At 37.4% G+C, this 12,480-nt stretch overlaps 1 protein-coding gene across 1 annotated transcript in view; it reads right to left on the bottom strand.

The window, feature by feature from the left end:
• Nucleotides 1–10,871, bottom strand: part of Arhgap26 (Rho GTPase activating protein 26) — a 1,368,274-nt gene extending 1,357,403 nt beyond the window's left edge. The window contains exon 1 of the mRNA XM_050161399.1: nucleotides 10,840–10,871. The gene's annotated coding sequence lies outside the window, so the exon portion shown is untranslated. The remainder of the gene's footprint in view (nucleotides 1–10,839) is intronic.
• Between the last annotated feature and the right edge of the window lie 1,609 nt (nucleotides 10,872–12,480).

The raw sequence follows: 12,480 nt of genomic DNA, 5'->3' as shown, positions 1-12,480 counted from the left end.
AGATCTGCACTTGAAAATTTCCATGTAACATAATTTTGAAGTGTCTAGTTTTCAACAAAAACACAAATTGGAAACTCAGAGAAAGGGGTCAGTATTGTTCATAGACCAATGAGGAAAAGCAGTTACAAGAAATTATCCCCAAAGAAACCTAGCTGTTTATCTAATCGACGAGGGCTTTAATGCTACAGTAACAAATATCTTCAGAAACTAAAATAAATAGTGTCTAAAGAACTAAAGGGAAAAGTGGGATCGTGCTTGCCAAAGAGACTAGTAGTAAACAGACAGAAAGTATTGGTGTAAAAAGGGCTGAGTGACAGTGGGGGAGTGGGTTATATGCTATACACAAGCACAAAATTACCAATAGTTTAAAAACTAAATGAATGGAAAACTCTAGAGACAAAAATAGAATAGCTAAAATGAATAATGAATAATTCATTAGATGGCCATGTTTGATTTTATAGAAAAAGGAATATATATATCTCAAAACGGCTTTTGTGGGGCCGTGATGGCACTCGCCTTTAATCTCAGCACTCGGGAGGCAGAGGCAGGCGGATCCTGTGAGTTCGAGGCCAGCCTGGTCTACAGGAGTTAGTTCTAGGACAGGCTTCAAAGCCACAGAGAAATCCTGTCTCAAAAAACAAAACAAACAGAAAGAAAGGAAGGAAGGAAGGAAGGAAGGAAGGAAGGAAGGAAGGAAGGAAGGAAAAGAAAGAAAGAAAGAAAGAAAGAAAGAANGGAAGGAAGGAAGGAAGGAAGGAAGGAAGGAAGGAAGGAAGGAAGGAAAAGAAAGAAAGAAAGAAAGAAAGAAAGAAAGAAAGAAAGAAAGAAAGAAAGGAAGGAGTTACCATCTTTCATTATTTGCACCTGTGGTAACGTGCAGTGTCAGGCTACAACTGGGACCTGCGCTCTGCCAGTCTTGACATTGTGAAGGTCAGCTGAAGATCAGCCATTCAGAGAACAGAAGATGTAAAATTGTAAGCAAAACTGCTTTGGTGTCCAAGTCTTAGATGAAGAAAAAAGGAATGTTAGGGAAGCTTGACTCTGGGTAAGGGTGCTGGATGTGTTAGCTCCTTTATCTTTCATTCAGTGCCTGCTTGTGCAAAGGAGATAGAAGGTCCTGTGTGGCTTTGAGCTTTGTATTACCAAACCCTGTGTGTTTGCAGGAACGTGTGAGCATGGGGAAATATTAATTGGTAGAGGCTGTGTGGTGGGGGATGCTTTGTTTTAAGGAAGACACCCACATTTTAACTGTTAACTTTCCGAGTAAACTGTGAAAACAGTAATGGGACTTGCTAGTGGTTTTATTTCATGTGTTGCATTAAATAAAGTATCTGTGGTTTGGCAAAAAAAGATGGTTTTTAAATTATTCATTGTATTTATAGAATACTGTTATTTTGGCAAAATAGTTACAAGATAATTCAATGGGGGGAAAAGTCTCCTAACAAATGATTCTGGGACATCAGATATGCAGATGTGACAAATAAAGCCAGATTTTTAACAACATTTTAAAAAATACCGCAAAATGGGACACATACCAACATGGAAAACCTAAAAGCATATGAATACTATAAGAAAATAGAAACTATGTGATTGTTCAATAATACCAAAAGCTTAAATAATGATGGAAAATTAGATAGGTTGACCACTGCCATGGATGTGGAAGCTTATAAACTGGGAGAAAATACTTGTACACATCTATCTATCTATCTATCTATCTATCTATCTATCTATCTATCTATTAATCACTGTGTTGTAGTTATCTGTGTAGATTGAGCTGTCAGTTCCCCTTAAATTTTTAAAAGTTAAATTAAAAATTTTAGAAGTAAAATCATAGTATACACTGGAAATGTTTAAAAAATATATTTGAGTTGTTATAACAATATTGATGGCAGGAAGTGAAGTGTCTTTGCTAATTTTGTATCACTGTGTGGGTAGGCTTGGTTTTATTCACTCTTTTTCCATTGTAATGTCTAATACAAACAATGTGCATATCTTGAAGAAAAGAGAAAACTGTTTTGAAGAACTCTATGGCACAAATTTTGTTCATATTTAGTCCTCCCACCCACCCAAGAATAAATAGAATCATCTCTTCCTTGAGCTTGTTTTAAATAATTAAAAATGGCATCAAATCAAAGCATAATCCTTTGGTATGAAATATTAAACAAATGAATTATTAATCACTAATTATAATAGTATGAAATAATACTATTAATCAAGTCTTAGTACTTTTTTTAGGCTGACTCTCATTAACTGTGAAGAAAAATGCCGAGACTTTCAAACCATTTTTTCATAAAACATTGTTTTAAGAGGATATAATCATCTATTTGTGTGTATGCATTTGTATGTGTGTCTGTGTTTTCTGTGTGTATTTTTGTGTGTGTTTATCTGTGTGTATGTGTTTATTATATTATTTTGCATTTGTGTGTGCAGATTACTGCAGAGGCTAGAAGTGGGCTTCAGATTCTCTGGAGCTGGACGTGTTTGTGAGCTAGATATGAATTGTAGGAACTGAATTCTGGTCCTCTGAAAGAGTATTGTGAGCCTTAAGCCACATCTCCAGTCCCATCAGAATTTATATATTATCTATATCAACTCCATAACTGACAGAATTTGTTGAAATAAATAGTTAGAAAACAGTTAATTGGCCCTTACAGATAAACAGTATAAATGTTTAGAAACACAATCTCTGAAGACATAGATATTATGGCATATTAATTTCTAATTCTTGTTACTCATATATTGTAATACTCCCCTGTATTGTATTTCTATACCGTGAATGTACTTTCATCCTCCTAGGAAGTGATACAGGAAGGATTATTTTTTGCCATCTAGCATATTTTAGTAATTGTAAATGTAACTTTGTATAATCAAAGACGAGTATGCCAGGCCATCTTTAATTCTGTCACATGGATGTACGACCTCCAAGTTTGATTTTTCTCAGTGTTGTGTGCTTTCTCTACTTACTGAACAAAACTCCCAGTTTTAAGATTAATGTTAGGTAATTCATAGGTTTTTACCTAAGTTAGTTAGCCTCCAGGCAAAATAACTTAAATTTTGAGAACTCACAGAACACAAGCTATGGGACCCAACGTGTAGGTAAATCCTTACAAGAGAACTTCTTTCACACCATCTCCGCTCATCACAGTTTTATTTAGTTGATCATCTGACTGAATTAAAATCAGCAAGTTTTATATTAAGTTAAAGGAGACTCTAACACGTGACACAGGCTCACTTCTGCTCTGCTGCATTCCCCGTGTGTGGGAGCAACAGCTGTGAGGAAAATCTAATTTGAGAGATAAGATGTGTGCACATGAAGAAAAATGAGTGAAAACTCAACACACTTTGATGCTCATAATTGCTTTTCATACTTGAGGTATAAAATTTGAAGAAAGTAATAGTTCCTTCAGCTTAAGTGGGATTGTGAATTGGTCGTGTCTTCCAAAAGTCCATAAGCAAGATGTTATGGGGTGGGGTAAAGGGTATTTTTTTTAATGTTTTTACTCATTCTTTGAGCATTCTGTAAAAGTGGTGCCTGCTGTCAGCTTCTTTCCCTTGTAGGTATGCCTCAAAGGGGATATTGGAATCACACCCCTTTCCTCTTCTCCTTTGAGACCTAGCCACAAAGTGAATGCTTTTGCCTTATCATGGCACAAATGTAAGAAAGCTAACCTTCTAGACTGAAGCTGGCAAAATTATGACCAAAATAAAACTTTAAAAAAATAACCTGAATAACTGCTGTGGGACAATAGTATTTTATCCTGTCACTTATATTATTTTTAATAAAACTCTGATTGGCCAGTAGCCAGGCAGGAAGTAGAGGTAGGGTGACAAGAAAGGGAGAATTCTGGAAAGAGAAAACCATCAGTCTGCAGTCATCACCCAGAGACAGAGGAAGCAAGATGCGACTGCCTCACCGCAAAAGGGTACTAAGCCATGTGGCTAACATAGGCAAGAATTACGGGCTGATATAAGTTAAAAGAATTAGTTAATAGGAAGCCTGAGCTAATAGGCCAGTCAGTTTATAATTATTGTAGACCTCTGTGTGTTTATTTGGGACTGAACAGTTGTGAGTCCAATCAGGATAGAAACCTCAGTTAACAAGTAACTATGTTATTTCTTAAAGTAATATAGAACTGCTGAATACAGATGGGGTAAAGTTAAGTTATGGGAACCATTAGGTGACTCCATGGATAGAGAAGTTGCACACAAGCCTGACAACTTGATTTCAGTTCAGGAATTCTCACAAAGTGACAAGAGAAAACTAACCACAGGGTATTATCCTTTGACCTCCATGTAGGCATATTGCACATACACCATGGTATTCTACACAAACACACACACACACACACACACACACACTCAAAGGCACAGGAAAAACCTATACAAATAAATGAAAAAGAATCTCTAGTTAGGAAGCAAAAAAAAAAAATCCTCCATGTTTCTGTAGTGACACTCATGTAAACTATCAGGAAAATAGTTTTTCATTACTTGTATTTCCTGAGTCTCTCCTCCTTGCTGTCCTGGTCCATTACCCCACAGTCTATAAATAGAGGTGATCCTCTTTTACAATGAGTATACATACTTGGCAGAACTTTTGATATCACTGATAAAGCACAAAAATAAAAAAATCTCTTGACATCTTTAATAATTAATAACAATTCAGGCACATATACATACTTTTATCTGTGCAGTTCTCTGAACCTTGGCATGGAAAAGTAAAACTCAGCATTTTTCCTAGGAAGCAAATTGAGTCAGCTTAAATCTGTGTTTATTCCCAGTTGAGTGGAATAGAAACCTTCTGTGAGTCTTTGTATGGTTTTCTAACCCATTTAGTTACATAGACACCTTTTCTCTTTCGTGGAGGCCCAAAAAGGCCTATTTCTACCTTGACCAAAGGTCAGGGAGTTGGGACTTGTTTCTAGTTCCTTCAAGGTTATTGTGCTTCTACCTCAAAACAAAGGTCCCACCTAGATGTTGATTTGGAGAGTTCTCCTCTCACAAGGTTATTGTCAACAGCTGTGGCTAATTGCCAGACCTTAGGCTCCAGGAATAGATCTAGTCCTACCTCAGACAAAAGTCTAAGGATCCAAATAAGTTCCAGTTTATGGAGATAACTTGGTATTCCACTCAGGGAGTGGTTTGGTTACAGAATGTTTTGGTTTAGGGTGTAAGTGTGATTTGTTTTGTTCTAGCAACAGAATGTTTAACTATGAATGTAGCCTGTGACTTTCAACTGGTCTGTTCATTTCCTTGTATCATGTTAATGCAGTCTTTTGTCTTACTCCTATCTTTTGGAGTCGAGGGTATTTTAAACAGTTGGAAATTAAACATTGGCGATTTTCAGTACTCAGGGAAATTCCCTCCTGATACTATCTTATATGTTTCTCTGTTTTAATATTTTCATTTGCGTCTTCATAGCCTTTACTATATTTCTAATCCTCATGTTCTTGCCCTGGCAAGAGGTATTTTTGTCAAGGCTGGTCCCCAATACTTTTTGACAGGAATGAATGTGTTCAGCTCATGCTAATGTATTCCTTTTCAGAACATCACCTCTTGACAGGAGCTTGTAAACCACATCTACCTATGACTCTTGGTCCAGCTGGTCCTTCCCTCTGACTTCAAGGTTGAATCTTTCTGTACAAGTTAGTTAGGAAAATATTCAAACATGACTATTAACTGGTGATAACTTTCTGTGTGTAGTTTCTCATGTACAGTGCAGCTTACTAATTTAATTTTCCCTCGGCAATGTGGGTTAAGGAGCTAGTTACAAATCTGTGATGGCAAACAGTGTGAGAACATGAGATTTACTCTTTTAGTACTTCTGTCAGAAAGTGTTCTTAAAATATGAGCATCTATTCCTTTTAAATTATAGACACAAATAGGCAAATTATTCTATCTAAACTGCCAGTTTATTTTTTTTAAAGATTTTATTTATTATGTATACAACGTTCTGCCTCCATGTAGGCCAGAAGAGGGCACCAGATCTCATTACAGATGGTTGTGAGCCACTATGTGGTTGCTGGGAATTGAACTCATGTCCTCTGGAAGAACAGTCAATGCTCTTAACCACTAAGCCATCTCTCCAGCCCTAACCTGCTTGCTTAAAATCAAGATGTAGTTGATTGCAAGCAGCACCCCATTCCCTGGCATTCATCCTAAGGGTGCCAATGGAGCAGAAGACTCCGTCTCAAGCTCCCTCCTTCAGGGGAGTTGCCTTGGTCCAGACTTCACCACCTGAAAGCCTGCCAAGCCCTGACACCTCCCCAGGGAGGGTCAGGACCACTCCCACAGGCTGTTTAGGCTTGTACTGGAAAAAGGAACTTGCCTGTGCTTTCCCTCTCTGTCTTTTCCCCTTGCCAGCCTCATCTACAAGAGCTACTTCCAGGACAGGCACCAAAGCTACAAGGGAAACCTTGTCTGGAAAACAACAACAAAAAAGCATGGACATCTTTAATTTGGTCTAATCTGGTTTAATGGAAGTTATTTTGTGTGGGCGGAGAGGCTCTACTTCAGATTTTACCTAACAGTAGTTGTTCTTGCTACAGGATGGTCAGTGACTAGAGATGCTTAGAAGACACTTCTGCTGACTAAAATGTTCTATTTGCTGATTTAGGGTTGTGTACATTGATGTGTGCAATAAGAAATTCAAGTTGACTGAAAATGTTTGAATATCAATGGCCCAGAAAGAAAAAAGAAGCAAAAAAGACAAAAAGAAATACAAATGGTGGGGAAACCCTATTACTAAGTCATATATGGCTTTGGACTATATGCCTCTGTACTTTGGAATTACCAGATATATAAAGAATGTTAACTCACTGAGATGGTCAAAAATACATAAGGAACAGTACATTAACTTGCCAGGCTGCTAAAAGTTTTATCTTATGTATTATATACCTGGAGCCAATGTTCAAATGGCATTTACATAATTTAGTTTCAAGAGGCAGAGCAAAGCCACAAAGAGCACCTAACCAAACTCTAAGGACCTCTAGCCAAGTCTGCTTAATGTTAGTAGTATCAGACGTTACACCTGTTTAGTAGAACGCATGGCTTTTTAAATGAATGTTAATCACATCGTTTGGCAGAAAACTTCCTTAACGTCATAGGATATATGAGATTCTGTAGCTCAAAGCCATAAAATTTCTCCTTGGGAGTACAGGATAATTATTAAACCGTATCTCTAGCCAGTCTTAGTGGTATAATATGTTGTCTTTAATTCAGAGGCTTTCTGCCTAGAAACACTGATAAAATATATTTCATTTAAAATGTGCATTTAACACGTAGGAGAGATTCAGGTTGTTCAGATTATACAGTGGAAGATTTATTGCTTCAGTGCTGTTTGTAAATACCCAGTGTGGCACTGCCCCATCGTCACCAGCAAGCTAGAAATGTTTCGGCACCACATTCATGAAGATCCTCTCCTAAAGCAGCGTTTTATGCAATGGCTAGGGAAATAGCATTCAACATTTCTTAATTTTCTTTCTTTCTTTCTTTCTTTCTTTCTTTCTTTCTTTCTTTCTTTCTTTCTTTCTTTCTTTCTTTCTTTCTTTCTTTTTGGTTTTTCGAGACAGGGTTTCTCTATGGTTTTGGAGCCTGTCCTGGAACTAGCGCTTGTAGACCAGACTGGTCTCGAACTCACAGAGATCCGCCTGCCTCTGCCTCCCGAGTGCTGGGGTTAAAGGCATGCACTACAACTGCCTGGTGTGAAACAACTTTTGTATGTTGATTGTGTAATGAAAGGCAGTTGCTACTACAGAATGAAATTTTATTACCTTTTTCATTTTGACACTTGCACTTTTTGATTTTTTTCTTCAAAGAAAATCGAAAGCTCTGTCTTTATAACTACTGAATCATTCTATAGGACTAAACTGTGTTTATGAATAACGAAATATTAAAAATTCTATTAATTGTAGATTCATATTTGCTGACCCTCTAAACTTCATTTCCAAGCAAGCAATGAACTCAGACACAAGCTTACTTGGAAAAAAAACAAAACAAAACAACCTCTTTTAAGGAAGCAATAATATAAATCATTGGCTTATTATTAAAAACAGTCAATGTTTTATTCTGCTTCTTGTTACAGTGATAAACCACTCTAAATGAAAACAACTTGATGAATACGGATTGTTTTATAGGTTCCTATCTATTCTCAAGCAAGCCAAAGCAGAAACTCAAGGCAAGAGCTGGAAGCAGAAACTGACAGAGGAACCCTGTCGTCTTGGTTTGCTCCCTCCAGCTCATTTGGCTACATTTTTTATACCACCCAGCCTCACCTGCCCAAGGATGGCACTGCTCATAGTGGGCTGGGCCCCAGTACATCAGTTTGTAATTAAGAAACTGTGCAACAGATGTGCCTGCGGGTCAAACTACTAAAAGCAATTCCTCAATTGGGGTTCCCTCTTCTGAACTATGTTAAGTTGAAACTGAAGTTAATTATGAAAGTTGGTCTTCCCCTAATGGTACTAAAAAGCAAGGTGTTTGAAATAAATATTAAAATGTATGCTAGAGGCCACTTTCTGCATGGACCAATTTTCACATAATTAAAATCTCTCCAAGATGATATTTGAGGGAAAAATGCTTGCCTTGTAAGCATGAGAAGCTGAGTTTGGATTCTCAGCACTCATGCAAGAAGCCAGGCATTGTCATGTGGCTAGTCAGTTGTACAAAATTGATAATCTACTGGTTCAATAGAGACCCTGACTCAAAAAAAGAAAGAAAGGTAGTGAGTGCGAGAGGAAAACATATGACCTCATCCTCTGCTCTCCACATACGCACATGCATAAACCACAAAAGTATAAACATTTTAGAGACAGGGTTTCTGTGTAGTTCTAGATATCCTGGTACTCACTCTGTATATTAAGATGGCCTCAAACTGACAGAGATCCTCCTGCCTCTGCTTTCCAAATGCTGTGATTAAAGGCGCGCACCACCACCACCCCAGCTGCACAAACTTTTTATTTTCTATAAAAGGACAATATTTGGAAGAATATTGGATATTTTACTTTAGTACAACTCAAACAATGAAATGTTCAAAACACAGGACAATTGTAATACTAAATTGATAATACTCTGTCAGCTGTTGCCAATATGTGCCGGTTTAGTTACATTGAAAATAAACTTAAAAGACATAAGAGAAAAATGTAACCTATAGAAGTATCAACTGCCAATGCAAACTGCTTATTTATTGAAGGCCCTTGTTGATGGCTAATTAGGTAGTCTTCCTGTGTCTTTAAGTAATTAGGCACTCACTACAAACTAAAATGTTAAATTACAGTTTCTTTCTGCTGCAAAAGAACTTATTCTCAACTCTAGCTGAGTGGAGCGATGCTGATACTTCTTATATAGCAATACTTCAATGGTCTAAAACTCTTCCAACCATTTATTGTGATTACAGTACTTTTATTTTTTTATTTTTTTTTACAGTACTTTTAATAGTAAATGGTATAAATGGTGAAAGTTGTGAACTATATTACTTTCCACCATGCTATTTGCCTGATAAATAAGCCTGGTTATTTTCATACCCATTTTTACTTCACCAGAAAAGCAAAGTGACCTCATATTTTACTGCTTATTTTTTAATTAATATACTTTTAAAATTATGATTTGTCAGATACCCTACTGTGTTAAACTTCCATTAATTCATCCAACTATAAAACCAAGTAAATTGACAAAAAAAAAGCTAAATAATTCCTCCTATTGAACAGATGAGGTCATCAACACTTAAAAGGCTTATCCAGGTCTACATAGCAGAGCACTAACGTGATCTGGGTAGGCTATATAGAAATTGCCCTGGTCAACTAGTGTAACTAAGAAATTCATGTTTCCTTACAAAACTCATACTTCTTACCTTACTCTTCTTTCTTATTACCTTTCTTAAGAAATTAATATGTTCTAATGTATTGTTGTAGAGTATAGCTCAACATTTTTTTTGTTGTTTGTTTTTTGTTTGTTTGTTTGTCTAAACCACTTGGAAAAATCATGCAAAACACAGAATAGTGAACTGCAATTAGTTTAGAACACCAAGCGTGCTTTTTCTGTGCCTGTGCTTCCTTTCAAGTTTACTTAAGAAAATAATTTTGGTAGGATGGTGAAATAACAAAGCATAGCAGAAAAGCCTGCCCCGGAGTCAGACTACGGCCACGTTCTAGCATTTTCCAAATGTGTGGCGTGGGAATAGCTAACTGTCTCTTTGCATGGGGGTCCTTACTTGCAAAATGTACAGACCGGTAGTGTCATGTGTCTGTGGTAATGATTACTGAGTATACAGGATTTGGAACAAAGGCATAGCAAGCATGCAGTTAAGGACTGATCAGATGACTCAGTGGGTAAAGGTCCTGCCAGAACTGACGGCCTAAATTGGGTCCCTGGATCCACAGGGTGAAAGAAGAAGTGGTATTCTCCATGGCTGTCCTCTGGCCTCCGCCTACTGTGCAGTTAAGGTCAGGTACTCTAAAGAAAGGAATGGCACCAAGGCCAGCTGGCCTGGGTCTGAAAAAGCCTGGGTTAAAACCGGTCTCGCTGAAGATAGCGGACAATGAGGACTACTGAGACCTCAAGAACAATGGCAATGGGTTTTTGATCCTACTGCACCTATTGGTTTTGTGGGAGCCTAGGCAGTTTGGATGCTCACCTTACTAGACCTGTGTTGAATTAAGAGCGGCAGGGCTGCGTCCCCGGCACCCGGCCGCCCGCATGGCTAGCTTATGCCCAGAAATAATTACACGGAAACTGTATTCTTTCAAACACTGCCTGGCCCTGCTAGTTCCAGCTTCTTATTGGCTAGCTCTTACATATTGTTCTAACCCATTTCTAATATTCTGTGTAGCCCACGAGCTGGCTTACCAGGGAGGATCTTAACCTGCGTCTGTCTGGAGTGGGAGTATCATGGCGACTCCTTTACTTAGCTTCTTTTTCCCAGCATTCTCTTCTGTCTATTCCGCCTACCTAATTTTCTGTCCTATGAGGGCCGAGGCAGTTTCTTTATTATTAACCAATGAAAGCAACAGATAAGATACAAGACCCACCTCCATCAGACCTGGATGGAGGTGGGTGGTCCTCGGACTTCCCAGGGAAGGGAACCCTGATTGCTCTTTGGCCTGATGAGGGAGGGGGACTTGATTGGGGGAGGGGAAGGGAAAGGTGAGGCGGCGGTGGGGAAGAGACAGAAATCTTTAATTAATTAATAAAGAAATAAATAAATTAAAAAAAGAGAAAGGAATGGCAAATCTAAAGGGTGCTTAGGTGCTGCCCCTACCGGCTGTCTCTATTTCCCTCTGTGTTCTATTTACTTTCTCTGCCTTAGGACTTTCAGCGTCGTTTAAACTGGAAATACACACCGTCATTTTTCACTGCATTAAATATACAAGCTTTCTCGATTATAAAAAGCTTGGTACTTTACAGTAGCTTTATATGATTTCTGTTCTTTTAGGCGAGTGCACAACATATGAGTTGAGTTACTTGCTAATCCATCACTCAAAGTGTGCGGCTTTGGCATTGCATACTGGTTGGGTAATAGCGCTAATGATGTTCTCAGCGGTATGATGGCTTTTTTAGCACACGTCTCCATCTTCACTAATATTCCTGCGCAGCATTCTCCTTTATCTTCCTGTCATTTTCCTGATGGATTTCCATACACTGAGGCATTTGGAAAAATCTATCAATTGTCAATTTTAGGATTATATTTTTGCTACACACGGTAAGCTTTTGAAATGTTTCACTGCAAGCCTGGAAATGATCACTTCTTTCCTTCTTATGGGAAGGAGTTCCTCCTCATTATAAAGCAAATTATGAAGCCCAAATTCATCTTAAATTTCTTCTTCCACAAAAGTGGATGAGAAAGAAATATCTCTGGGCTCTATCCTCATTTCCATCTTTTAATCCATGGGTTGGAATAGCACAAAATCAAGTTTCAAGCCTAAAGAGAAAGCTTTTAGAATCATAGTTTTTAAAAAGCATGTCTTAAAATTTTCTAATATGTATCTTCCTACATTACAATTATTTAACTTAATAAATGAATTTTCTGAGCAGTTAAATTTACATAATTAAAGAAGAATATAAAAAATTATTTGACTTAGTTCCTTTTTCAGTATAGTATTTGGAGTCATTTCTAATCCTATGTATTGACATAAACAAAGCTGTTTATTTTTTATTAAATTTTGATGTTTCAAAGGAACATTTTTTTCTCTGTCAAATATAATACTATACATTGTCCAAGAAAAATGAAAATAACTGCTGAAAAGAAATGATCAAAGCAAATATGTCCTAGGCCTTGATCACAATGACTTCCTGAAACATCGGAACACATAAACTACAGCACACAGTAAGGCAGGTACAAAATATGCTTGTGACAGTAATCCATATATAGAAAAACAAAAGAATTTGCCAAATGCGATTTCCATAGGACACAAATTTATCTCCTTGTCTGTCTAGTTTGCTCTTAACATTTTGAGGTTTAGTCAAGCATTTTGAAAACATGTTAATTAT

The sequence above is a fragment of the Alexandromys fortis genome, unplaced genomic scaffold, assembly GCF_014885135.2.
Source record: "Alexandromys fortis isolate MF-2015 unplaced genomic scaffold, M_Fortis_MF-2015_v1.1 scaffold_17, whole genome shotgun sequence".
In the NCBI taxonomy this organism is placed as follows: Eukaryota; Metazoa; Chordata; class Mammalia; order Rodentia; family Cricetidae; genus Alexandromys; species Alexandromys fortis.
Note: the sequence above shows the minus strand (reverse complement) of the source record. Positions and strands in the feature narration are given on the sequence as shown.